This window comes from Chelonia mydas, chromosome 3 (genome assembly GCF_015237465.2).
Source record: "Chelonia mydas isolate rCheMyd1 chromosome 3, rCheMyd1.pri.v2, whole genome shotgun sequence".
Taxonomy (NCBI): domain Eukaryota; kingdom Metazoa; phylum Chordata; order Testudines; family Cheloniidae; genus Chelonia; species Chelonia mydas.
In genome coordinates, this window is record NC_057851.1 from 141,151,272 (window position 1) to 141,164,042 (window position 12,771).

The window sequence follows — 12,771 nt, forward strand, 5'->3', positions numbered from 1 at the left end:
TCTTCTTGCAAAAATCTTGGGATGGGATCTGCAGTTCTGGCACAGCAACTTCTATACCATTTGTGTAAATGGTTAGACATTGTCTTTTCTTATTGAACATATTCTTAGCCCCAAACCCCTTTCTCAACGGCAGGTGCCATTTCTTATGCAGGAATTAAAAACAGACTAATTAATAAATAATTCCTCTCTTTTAATGTATCTGTCAAGGTTCTTATAGCACACCCATCACCAAGTTTTCTGAGTGCTAACCTGCATTACATTCCTTCCACTTGTATTAATTACTTTAAATGCTTAGAGGGCCCAAATGAGATCAGGGCCCCGTTGTGCTGGGTGCTGCACATACAAATAGTAAGTGACAGTCTTCATCCAAAAAGTTTACAGTCTAAAAGAACAAGACAGGCAAAGGCGAGAGAAAGGAAGCATTATCCCAGATTTACTGATGGGGAATTGAAGTACAGAGAGATTAAGGGCTTGTCTACACAGTGCATGGACTATGTGGGTGTGAATTGCAGCATGCACTAAAGTGTTGTCTTGTAACTGCCCCATGCAGACCCTGCTATTGCAACTTAAAAGGTACCTAGTTCACATTAAAGTAGTTGTATTTTAAACAGAACTACATTAATACTAACTAGGTACCTTTTAGTTCACAGTAGGAGGGTCTACATGGGGCAGTTACAGTGCAACACTTTAGTGCACACTGCAATTCACATCCCCATAGTCCGCACTGCAGGGCCATGTAGACAAGTCCTAAATGATGTGCCCAGCATGATGCAGGAAACAGCGTCAGAGCCAGGAATTGAACCAATGCTTCTTGAGTTCTAGGCCAACGGCTTAACCACAAGACCATCATTCTTCCTTTTACTTTCTTGACTACCACTATTAACAAAAACAAAAAATCCCCGTGAACAAGTAGAATAAACTTTTTACTTTTCAACAAGAGAAAGACACTGCAGCAGTGACATGGAAAAGTCATTAAAAATACCTTAGGGTGTCAAAAGTACTTACTGTATATTACAGGAAAATGCTGTTATGACATACATTGATGTCAGGAAACAAACTAATCCACAAGTCAGTGAATATTGCAGAGCTCCAGACACAGGAAGCTAAATCTTCAAAGGGGGAACTACATGTGTGCAAGGGAGTACAGGGCAGCACAGGAGTAACTGTAATAAAACCAGCAGAGTTTTCATTCTGAGATCCTGTATTTTGCATGACACATGCCCATTACATTTACAAAATAAGCCTTTTGATTTTTATGTATAGGTCTCAAAAGGATGGGGGTCAGAGAAGAACTTATGTGCAAGTTATAGCCAGGATGGATAGAAACAGCTATGTTAGAAAAATGTCTCAGTTTGCTGCTGGTGGTGCTGTCTTACACTTAGGAAAACTACTATCCTGAGAATAATCTGTGTACTGCCAACCCCAAGTAATCAAAAATCATGAGTCAGACCCAAAACAACAGGATTAGATTTTTAAAAATAAAATAAATCACATTGTGTTTCAATGACTGCTGTGGGGAAGCTGCCCAGGCCTCTGTGCACAAGGTCATTTTAGGGGCAAAATTGATTTTGCATTTACACAAAAATGCACACATAAGATGTACACCTTCCCAGGCTGCTCAGAGGGGGAGTCCACTGACCCTGTCCTAACTGCTGCAGTGCAGGTACTGCTGTTCTTTCTTCCTTCATTTCCTTCCCTCATCACTATTCTCTCCCCCTCCCCTTCCATCTCTCTCCCTGCCCCTACTGTCTACATGTCTTTGTTCCTGTCCCACCAGTAATGCTGCCGGCAGTGATTCAAGAGCATAAAAATACCAATCTCAAGAAAGACTGTTAAGAACCAGGGCACACACCCCAAATTGGTTGTGAATTCTGTACTTAGATTTCACCAACCAATTATCAAATGTAAACTCCTCAGGCACTAAAGCAGCCTAAACATGGAGTCAAAGACAGTCCCCTTGGGTACACCATTCTCTTTTACTACCAAGGTGAGCATACTTGTATGACAGATGGTCCCTTACACTAAGAATTACAAAAATATTCAATTTACTTCCAGTCCCAAAGGACCAGTCACTTACCCCAAGTCAATTGCACCTTAGATCTCACACCAAAGACATTTGCACTCAATCCTATAATAAACTATACGGAGATTTAGTAAATAGGAAAAGGAAAGAATTATTTACAAGGTTAAAGCAAGTAAATGATATACACAAATGAGTTACAATCTTAAGTTTCAAAAGATAATAGAGGCTTCTATAATAAGCAAGGTCTGTACGTCCCTTAGGACTAACCCAGGCTAAGCAGCTGGAGATCTCTTGCTTATGCTTTTGCCCCCCAGAGTCAAAGCAGCATCGTGAACCTGTTCCTTCTTGTTACAGAGGAACAGGATAGAAAGAAGGAAGGGGATAAAAACTCCTGAGAAGCAAACTCGCCTGATGGGAGGAATCCACTTGCATGACTCATCTTCATGGGTTGCGGGAGGAGATTTACACACTCACAGAGGTTCACAATGCAACCACTCAAATATTACCTTATAGTATGGGATACAGAGATTAAATTAGATTAATGCAGGCAGCAACTCACAAACACTCAAAGTCTAAACACTAAACACATTTATAATTCTAATTTCCATTTTAACAATACTAACACACAGGTGAGCCAGACCGACTCCAGCTTTGTATTGGTCAGTGTTCATTTGAGACATTGGGACTTTGGCGAGAGCTAGCACTTGGTTTGTCAGCATCACGCCACCACCCAGTCTCCTCCCTCCCTCATTTTCTTCCTCCGTGTTCCTTCATAGTCTCCTGTGCCACACCTGCCTCCCATATTTTCCCTCCCTTTCCTCACAGTCTCTCACCCCCTCACACTCTCGTTTGCCCCTGTTCCTCTGCATCTCTTCAGTCTGCTGCCTGAATTCCACCTGCCCTTTTCCCTCTCACAGTCTTCCTCCTGCCCCCATGTTCCCCAGTCAAGTTAATGCGGAGGATGACAAGAATAGAAAAGCAAGCTTCAGCTATTGAAGGACCTCAAATAATCCTCTGGTGTAACAGTAATATCCCCTCCTGACTTCAAGTAGAATTGCCTGCTGTACAACAGATGAAGTGCATCGTCCAAAAACCATCTCATCAGGCAACTACACCCTCTTCTAGTCCCTAGAAGTTTAGGTGGACTCATAATTACATAGTCACAGTCAGCAAGAAGATTTTCTGTTTTTTGACATATAACATAACTACATCTTGAAATCTGCCACTCCAAAAGAGATAGACATGGGTTCAGTGATAACTTCAGGAAAGCATTACTGCTTTTGAGCACTCAACAGCATAAACACCAAGTCTTCTGTTTCACTGATGGTAAATGAATCACAGATCAATCATATCAAGGTATTGGCTGCAATCTAAAATACATGCCTCTCATTTCTGCCAGCTTTCATCATGCAAGACAAGGAGCAAGTTGCACCAAAATGCATTTAGAGAAATCCACTATGGCATTCAAATTTGTGGCTCTTGTTTAGTCTTATACAGTGCTGGTAGCAGTGAATCCATCCAAATCCTGACATTCAAAACCATTATGAGGACAAAGATCCTAACTTTGCCCTTCATGTTTTGAGCTTGCAAACCTAAGGCCAGATCCTCAGCCCTTGGCCCTAACCAAGTGCCTTTTGTGCCTCTTCAGTGACATGTCGGGGATGGGAAGTAACGGGGCCAGAGTTCACTATCCTGCCCTAGGGATCTGGCCATTTATGTCCTGCAAAGGAGCAATTCTATTGTATAAAAGACTAAACACAGTAACTTAAAAGTTATTTAAATCAGGCACCTTAAATTCTAGTTCACTACTATGACCTCAAGTGTAGATTAAACTGATTCCTTGTGTTCTCTCACAATTATTACTTTCCATCCCAAGATAACATTGCTAAAGCCTTGTCGGATGAGACAGGTAACACCCTTTTCCTTTTATCTTCACTTTTATTTCCCAAGCCAACCTAAAGGCGAGGGACGCTGCTCTGGGCAATATTCCAGCTCCAGCAATACCAAAGCTTTCAGAAGCCTCTCTTTCCTCCCCCAAACCCTACCTTTAATCCTCATCAAGCAGCTAATTGTCAATGTACAGCACATTTTCTCATCCCAAAACACCTGGAACATAAAGTCTTTTGGCAAACTTAATGTAATTATAAATCAAGAAAAAAATACCCTATTCTTGTTCAACAAATTCAGTTGTGATAGAGTGAAACAACAGTGCCAGCTAACTCCAATCAAGCACTTACAGCATCAAAACATTTTGCCTCAAAGACATTCATTATCTCCAGCGGTGAATAAGAATATCAGAATCCCAGCCCTTAATTAAAACTCATACAAGGAAAATGTTGCAGCGTTCCTACAGAAAGATTTGTGTTTCTGGAAAAAGGCAATTTCACACTGGTCTTGACAGAGCTGATATTTTTGCACCAATCTGCTGAAAAGGAGACCATTTGCCAGCCACAAGTGAAACTAAGTACAACAGCAAAGGTAGAATTCACTTCCAAGAAAGGTGTAACAAGGATTATTCGCGGAAATATTTATCATATGGGCAGGCCTTTACTGGCTCTTTGTCTAGTTCATTTTGTTCGGTTAAGGTTTGGCACCTTGGTTTCCCAAATCTGTTTTCCTCCACTCATCCTTCCCATTTCCTGTTCCTTTAAATTCATTCATTTACTTCTTAACAGCTCAGGGCTGACATGTGCCTTTAAAACTAAAAGTGACACATCCTGGATGAGGCTTTCATCAGTAGATGTGAAGAGACTGTTACTGAAAATAGCTTCACAGCACCTTGTAAATTAAATATTATTCTTCCCATTTTATAGATGAGCTAAATGAGTCACTAATCTATTTTGGGCTAATTCCTGCTCCCCTTGTAGTCAATAGGAATTTTACCATTACCTTTAATGGATCCTGTGGGCCTGATCCAGAGATCACAGAAGTCAATGAGATTTCCTCCATTAACTTCAGTGGGCATAGGATCAGCCCTAAAGCTATGTCTACACTGCAATACAAGACCCATGGTACAGCTGCAGCTGGCCCAGGTCAGCTGACTCAAGTTCACAGGGCTTAGGCTGCAGCATAGGCACTGACTTCTACTGGTGCCGGTGGGTGCTCGACCCTCCCTCTGCCCTGCCTCCACCCCTTCCCCAAAGTCCCTGCCCCTATTCTGACTCCTTCCCCAAATCCTCACCCCGGTGCCTCCTCTTCACCCTCCCACAGCTTGCTACAGCTATTTGGCAGTGGAGGTAGGCGGAGGAGCGGGGACACAGCGCGCTCTGGGGAGGAGGCAGAGGTGCGGTGAAGTGAGGTGGGGAGCTTGGCTCCAGCCCCGGAGCACCCACGGAGTCAGCGTCCGTGGGCTGCAGGGCTATAAAATGGCAATGTAGATGTTTGGGCTGGAGTCTGGGCTCTGAGACCCTTTTAGGGGGAAGGGTCTCATAGCCTAGGCTCCATCCTGAGTCCAAACATCTACACTACCATTTTTAGCCCTACAGCCCAAGGCCTGTGAGCCCAAGTCAGCTAAGCTGGGCTCTGAGATTCATCCTAAGAGATGTCTTGACCAGAGTGGGCCAGCACGAGGCACCCAGATAACATCACCACCTCTACTGGCTCTGGCTGCCACCTGGTATGTGAGATTTGTTCTCCCCCCACCTTCCTCCCCACTGTGTCCTTTTCTTTCCCTCCCTTATTTCTTTTCTTTCCCATCTCTTTCCTTTTTCCTCCTGTCTAATAAGGAACCTGGTTTAGCTGCCCAAGACTCCATATTTTGCAACGCTGCTGTAAGCCTGTGACCAGAAAGAGGCAACTAAAAGCAATGCCCTAAATAGCCCAATGCTGGTACAAGTTTGCCAGGACTTGGAGTAGCTGATAAGGCTGGGTGCTATGCCTGTGTTTTCCAATTGCAAGTTGGAGTCAACACCAGAGAGAGAAGATACATTTTCTCTCTCTTTAATATTCTTTTCTCTCCTCTTTCGTGTGTGTGTTTGTCTTATAAGAAATAAGACAACAGCTCCAGCCTGTCTCAACTAACTTCTTTTTTCCTCACGAGGACAGTTATTACCATCTTTGAGACCATCAAAAAGACTAAGGGGGCGGGTTGTCTCCTTCTAAGAACTCTCCCCAGCTAAAAGGAAAGGGCACAAAGGGATGTTAGCTCATTAACCTTCTGCCTAATTAAACCATCTCCCCATTAAATCCACTCCAGGGAGAGAATAGCTATCACCTTTGTGTGATCAGACTACTGGGTTGTTAAAATGAAAACCGTACTTAACACTCTACATTTCAAACACTTTAACTGTATTTCTGTCTTTTTTGTATCTTTAAAAGGGGTTTTAATGTGTGTTTGCCATGGTAATAAGCAAGTTGAGATCTCTGTATAGCACACTTTGTTTAACTATTTAATATTGGTCGGTGACTGGGTTACGTGAATGTGTGTTTGGCCCATTTATTCCATCTAAATATGAAACCACCACCCACCTCTGATTTCCACTGGCCATTTACCAACTGAGTGCTCAGCTTTCAGTTTCCCTGCTGCTTCCATTGGTATCCAGCACATGGCATGGGTGTACAACAGGTTTCTTCAATCCTTTTTTTAGCAGAGTCTTTTTATGTTTGATTCACGTTGCAGGGCTCCCTCCTCTGCCCTGTGGACCACCACAAACAGGCTGGGCACTTTCCAGGTTCTAAGCATCAGTGTGTTGTTTATTAGGTCCTCACCACCAGTACCGCCTCGTACAGCAACATACAAGTGGACATTAACTTTCCCCTTAGCCCAAAAAGGGAAAGATCTCCTCGTCCTGCAAACCTGTGTCCCCTGACTCCCACCAGCCTCTTACCTTGTCTTTTTTTTCCTCACCTCACTGTTCCCAGCTGATGGGTTGACTGTTCTCATTAGCCTTCTGCCTAATTAAGTCATTGAGCACCCATCTCCGAATTAAATCCACTCAGAGGTGGGGGGCAACAGCTGGCCCCCTTAGTGACCAGAGCTGGATCAGGTCTAGGCTCCTGGCACTCTGTCACAATTTATTTCCAGGATTTTATTTCAGTATTAGCCTATGTCATGAATTGGGTTTCCCACCCTTTTAAGCAATTTCTTTTAATAATTCCAAGTTATATGCAGGTCAGGTGATTTTATCTTTCAGCCTTCCTTTTTACACTATACAATGCCTATCACTTGCAGAGTGCAACAGTCATTTACCAAGAGAAGAAAAACCCAAATCAATCATAGTATTCTAAATCTGGTCAATATACTCCATATATTCTGTGATTGTATATAAGCATTTCACTTTATTTAGGGCTTACAATAGAACAAAGACATTATCAACACAGAGAGAGAGAGTTTATCTGATTCATAGAAGCTTCTCATTTCTCTGCCCTAACTCAGAGTGAAAGACATTGATTGGACAAAATAGATTATTCATGTTATATTTGATTTAGAATGGCAAACAAACATATAGTTTATAATTTGGGGTGAAAAACATGCAGTTTAGATTTCTTGGAATAACAGACAGTTTGCCCTATTTGACCTTCAGTCTCACAGCCAATTATTTTTAGTTTGTTTAACTCACAACTTCCCGCACTCATCTCTTGACCCACTCTCTGCTTTTTGAGTTTTTGAGAGCCAGAAGGAATCAGTAGCTATTAATCATTCAAGGCATATCTGTTCTTTACTCCTTACACAGTCCTCCGCCTTAACTGCAAGACCACATATAAATCGAAAGTTGTGTTGTGTAACTTTACTCTTAATACTTAAAATCTTAGATGTCTCAAAGAAACATTCAGCAGTTGCCTCACACAGCATATTCAATTGTAACAGATAAAGAAATTAAATAACTTCCTTTTTATAGAGAGCCTGTGTAACTGTAGAACAGAAAACTGTCCTGTAAGCCATTTAGTCGCATTATATACATGTTGATTTACCTGATCGCGAGTCAAACTCCACTTTAATCTTCCAAGGCTCATTTTAGTTTGAAGAACAGCCAAACACGCCCATTTGGACAGACTCCTATAATGTGTTTCCTACTACTTAATGAAAAAGGAAAACAAAAATTAACTTATCTTTGTGAGATAATTTATTTCCTGGAGATCAGGTAAATGATGTTTTAAATATTATTTTAATCCTCCAGCAAGTATATTTCAAAGGAGAGACAGATAAGTCAATTTCTTTTACATGTAGTATTATATCAACTGGTGGAAAAAGTTTCTTTGGGGGCAGGAATTGTCTTTTTGTTCTGTTTGTACAGCACCATCTAGCCCACTAGGTCCATGACTGGGACTCCTAGGCACTACAGTAATACAAATAAATATCAATAATATTAGACTCCCAACCTACTACTCAGCAAGGACTTAATGCTCCTTTTATATATTTGGAGATTTTAAACCAAAAGGATCGTTATGATAATCTAGTCTGACTTCTGCATAGTTATTACTGCATGTATCCCACAATTTGTAGCTGAACTCTAGCATATCCTTTAGAGATTTAAAGTCTATTAAAGACTAAGAATTTATCACATCCTTTGGTTTCTGTGGCTAATTATTCTCATTGTTAAAAATTCGCATCTCATTTCTAGCTTGACCTTTGCAGACTTCAACTTCCCACCGTTGGATCCTGCATGGCCTGTGTCTACTAAGTTAAAAAGCCCTGTAGAGTCCCAGATATCTACGCCCTACGTAGGCACTTCTAGACTGGTCAAGTTGCCTCTTAGCCTTCCCTTCAATAAACTAAACAGATTGAGCTCCTCTGGTCTCACTCTCAGACATGTTTTCCAGGCCAAAAATCAGACAGATAGCTCTTGTTTGAATCCTTTCCAATTTTTTCAATATTCTTTTAAATATGTGAACACCTGCACTGGACACAGTTCCTGTAGTGCTCTCATGAATGCTGTGTACAGAGCATTCACTTTCCTACCCCTACTCCATATTCCCCTGTTAATATAGCTAAGAGAGCTGTCCTTTTTCAGAAAATGAAACATTTTGATTTTTGATTAAAACAATTTTTTTTCAATTTCTGAGATTTTCCTCCCTTTCTCTCTCTCTTTTCCCATCCCCTTTATCCCTTTTCAGTGGAAAAATGGAAGAAAGAAGACTGATGCAAAATCTCTAGTGTCGTGTAGCAAAAAAGGGCAAACAGCATTGCCCTAGGGGCTCATGTACATCTGGTTATCTGCAATGGCCCCCACGTCATTTTCAGTCACCTGCTTTCCAGAATGCAGTCCCCAGGCCTGCAAATACATCCTACATTCTTTTTCTCCCAGATGCATGGCCTCCTATATGGCTGTATTGAAATGCAGGTTGTATGATTGCACCCTCCTAGCCAAGGGAACACAATCATGCTATATCCGTGACCTGTCTTTGTTGCTATTCATCACTCCTGTGTGTCCCCTGCAACTTTTTATCAGCAATGAGGGACTCTGTTAGAAGCTTCCCCACGAGCCGATAATTGCCCCATTAACAACTACATTTTGAGATCTATCAGTTTGTCAGATTTTAATATGTGCCATATTGATTTATATGGCTTTTAGCACTGACGTCAATAGGAACAAGATCAGTCCTCTACTGCTTAACTATCTGGTTTTGTTGGTTTGTTTTGGAGCAGATTGTCCTCTATCCTTGCAAGACTGAGTAATGGCATTTTTTTAATTCAAATGAGGGTGAATGAGACTTCTCAGTATTAATCTCATATCAGACAAAAGGACTAGTCACTCCCTCTTCCAGCCTCCAGCCTTTGACTGCACTGTCTGCATAGAACTTCTAGTACCTGAAGCATAGGGGAGTGAAAAACTACAGCTGGAAACTGAACCCAAGCCTGTAAACCCATAGCCTCATGTTTTTGCTTGTAACACAATTTTTAGTAGCATTATCAAAACCTAGTCCAAGCACAGTCAGCGTATTTATGAATATTAGTCAAGGGGAACACAAACGCAATCAGAATTTTTAAAATGACAGCCCTGTTCTAAATCAGTGCAGTTCTCACTGTTTTTATTGATGAGAAAAGGAGCTTTAGAGAGGAGGCCGCTCCATTTGCTTCTGCCCAGGATCTTTTGAACAGAGATTGGATTATAAAAAGCTCCAAATAGTTCAAGTTTAATTACAATGCAACAGGCAGAGAGTGGGCATGTAGGAGAGCGTTGGAAAAGGGACTACACAACACCAATGTAGTGGGCCCCGGTGGTGAGGCAATGGCTGGAGGGCAAAAGGAGGCAGAAAGTAGTCATTAAGCAAAGCAAGATCCCTGAACTTGTAGGAATTCCTATATGACCTGTTAATGCCTATCTAGTTCTAGGAGTTCAAGTGAACAGTGTCTGTATCATTTGGGTATAAATCTTTAAGTGTTGTTTATGTATTTCTAATTCCTGAAGGTTTCTTAGATAAATCACCCTGCCGTTAAGAACTGTGGCTGACATCCTCACTTCCTCTCAACCCCAAACATCATCATCAAGAACATTTTCTCCTCCCCAAGATCGTGATGCTCTAAGTCTAAGCTATAAAGTATATAAATCATGTTAATATTCCTAAATCCAGTGTGAGCTGAAAGCAATCATCAGGGCCAGGAATACATCCTGTAGCTCCCTGTTGTTGAAAGGATATGGAAACCACTTTATCTGCCAGTATCCCATGCATGTAGGAACTTAGAAATAATACATTTTGATCAATCAGCCTACTATGTTGACATACATAAACAAAAAGTACTTCCACTCAGCCAAACCGCATATCTTGGCAAACTACCTGCTAAAAGACAACAAAGACATAGTTAAAAGACTTGGCAGCCTTCCTGGCATGCTACACCTTGAGCTTAACAAGTCAGTCACGCTATGCTGGCTCTGTGGCTTAGCCACACAGTGCAATACCACAAAGGGGAATATCAGAGTTTGGGTCCGAACTTGTCTGTCTCTTCTGGGCCTTCAGAGGCTGGCAGTGATGGGGAGGCAGCAAGGTCAGACCGTAGGGTTAGGAAACGTTTTCATGAAGGAGTGACATGGAGAATTATACTTAGCCCTTACTGTATATAACTCTTTATCTGATTAACTGTCTGTCTTTCCTAGGAATTTCTCATGCCCCAGTAACTGTATCATTCAAGCCTTCATACCACTTTGTAAAGATTAAACTAACAAATTAAACAATCAAGTTCAGTGGTGGATTCTGAAGGGAGCTTTGTCCCTTTCTCCTCCCAGGTGGGAAGAGTCCTGTGGTATTGTGCATCTAAAGGTCCAGGGCAGTAAAAGAGAGAAAATGGAGAAATCTTCAGGTCTCTGATGGGCTCAGAGAATCCCCAAACCCGCTTCCAAGAAACAAACATTAGTCAGACTGTTGCAGCACCAGGGAAGCCAAAAAATCATGGTGGCAATTGAATATATAGCAAATTACCATAATCATCTGCAGAGTTGCTGAACATGCAGACTGTGAGCCAGATCTTTGGCTACTGTAAAATGACATAGCTACACTAAAATGACTTAGCTATACTGATTTACACCAGCTGAAGATCTGGCAAAATGGTGGCTGTCAAAGAATCAGCACCAATTATAATTGCTCAAGAAAATACCCTGTAAAGAATTCAGTGTGAAATTCTTACAACAGACTGAATTCCATCTGATTTGGCTAAAGCCAATACGTTTTCAGCATGTTATGCCAAAAATGGTTAATGCACAAATCAGGTAGCTCACTGCATGCTGGGTACCAGCAGGATGGTTCTACTGGATGGATATGTCTGTTGGGTTCCAGTACTGTGGATCAGTGGTTTTCAAACTGTGGGTTGCAACCCAGAACTGGGTTGCAGGGTGAAAGGGATTGGGTCACGGCGGATCTGGTCAGCACCATGGACCGGGTCACGAAAAGTCCCGTCAGTGGTTTTGCCCGGCTAAGGCAGGCTAGTCCCTGCCTGTTCCGACACCGCACTGTGCCCTGGAAGCAGCCAGCAGCAGGTCCAGCTCCTAGGCGTGGGGGCCCCCACCCTGAGCCCCGGCTCCGCACTGGCCAACGGGAGCTGGGGGGGCGGTGCCTGCAGGTGAGAGCCGCACGGAGCTGGACCTGCTGCTGGCCACTTCTGGGGAGCAGTGCAGTCTGTGGGGCCAGGACAGGCAGGAAGCCTGCCTTAGCCACCCCGCTGCAGCACTGACTGGGAGCCGCCCGAGGTAAGCCCCAGTCCCGCACCCCATCCTCTGCCCCAGCCCTGAGCCCCCCCAAACCCAGACCCCCTTCCTGTACCCCAAAACTCCTCATCCCCAGCCCCACCCCTGAGCCCAGAGCCCTGACCCCCTCCTGTACCCCAACCTCCTGCCCCAGCCCAGAGCCCCCTCCCACACCCTGAACCCCTCATTCCCAGCTTCAGCCCTCACCCCCACGCCCCAACACTCTGCCCCAGCCCTGAGCCCCTCCCACACCCCAAATCCCTTATCCCCGGCTCTGTTTGAAAACGACCACTGTAGATGAAGATTACCAGCATTCTGCGCAGGCTTGCATTAGGAGAGTTTGCAAGAGTAAGCAGACTATAACAGCACCTGTCATTCTGATCTGCAGATGCTGAGTCACAAATAAAGTAGCAATGACACACTCCAAGCAGAACCCAATTCGTCCCCCCCCCCCCCCCCCCGCCCGGAAAAATTCAGTAAACTAAATACTGTGTTTTAAACTATTATATCAAAACCCTTTCCAAGGGTTGATTCCCTCCTCCCCCTTTTTTTTCTTTTTTCCAACATTATTTTTCAAAGTACCATGGGAAAGCTCCTGCACATGCTGAACTTCTCAACTGTATCCATAAATGT